The sequence below is a fragment of the Trichechus manatus genome, unplaced genomic scaffold (genome assembly GCF_000243295.1).
Source record: "Trichechus manatus latirostris isolate Lorelei unplaced genomic scaffold, TriManLat1.0 scaffold00191, whole genome shotgun sequence".
In the NCBI taxonomy this organism is placed as follows: Eukaryota; Metazoa; Chordata; class Mammalia; order Sirenia; family Trichechidae; genus Trichechus; species Trichechus manatus.
The window spans coordinates 3,859,420-3,860,707 of NW_004444127.1; positions in this window are offsets into that span (position 1 = coordinate 3,859,420).

Genomic DNA, 1,288 nt, shown 5'->3' on the forward strand with positions numbered 1-1,288 from the left:
CTGAGGGTTGCCAGGCTGAATGGACTCCCTGCAGGGCTGGTGACCTGGTTCCAGGCTAGTGCCCAGCAGGCCTGCCTCCTGGTGGGATGGTGGACATGTCATTAGACATGGTTGCCTCACCTGGTCCCCATTCTTGGAGATGAGGTAGAAAGTCCTGTACCCTCTATCCCTTCCCATTTTAGAAACGGGGGAAACTGAGGTCCAGGAGAGTGATACTTAACGTAATTTTAACACCTTACACATAGAGGCACTATTTTTAGCACTTTATATTAACTTATCTACAATATGGAATGAGCCCTAGTGGTGCAACGGTTAAGGGCTCAGCTGCTGGTCCTTCGCCATCCTCACAATCATTGCTATGTTTGAGCCCATTGTTGCAGCCACTGTGTCAATCCATCTCGTTGAGGGTCTTCCTCTTTTACGCTGACCCTCTACTTTACCAAGCATCATGTCCTTCTTCAGGGACTGGTCCTTCCTGACAACATGTCCAAAGTACATAAGATGAAGTCTCTCCATCCTTGCTTTTAAGGAGCATTCTGGTTGTACTTCTTCCAAGACAGATTTGTTCATTCTTCTGGGAGACCACGGTATATTCAGTATTCTTCACCACCGTCATAATTCAAAGGCATCAATTCTTCTTTGGTCTTCCTTACTCATTGTCCAGCTTTCACATGCATATGAGGCGATTGAAAATACCGTGGCTTGGGTCAGGCACACCTTAGTTCTCAAAGTGACATCTTTGTTTTTTTGACACTTGAAAGAGGCCCCCCAAATATGAACTCCCAAATTTCCTATTCAGAAGGCCAAGCCTGAAGCATCCACCTCCTAGTTTTTGCCAAGTGGCTCCCACTTCATGAGATGCTGCTTCCCTCTATCTGCCTGGTGAAATCCAATCCATGTTTCATAGCTCAGCTCGGATGTCACCTCTCCCTTTGGTTGGAATTAATCTCTCCCTCCCCACCACTCCTGGGGTTGGCTTTTTCTCTCATTTCTTCTCTTTGGGCAAGTCACCTCAGTTACCTCCTCTGTGCAAAGGCATAATAGTAATTCCTCCCAGTGATCATTAACCCCTTTCAGGCCATGGATCCCTTTGATAATGGGATACGTGCTCTCCCAACCCGTAAAGGTTATTGAGGTCCAACCTGTGGCAGGCTCCTGTTTTACTACTTTATACCCATTATCTCATTTAATCCTCAGCCAAGTCCCTCTAGACAGGTACTAGTATGATCTTCATTTCACAGATGAGGAAAGGGAGGCTCAGAGAGGTGCAATGCCCCTCCTGAGGCCA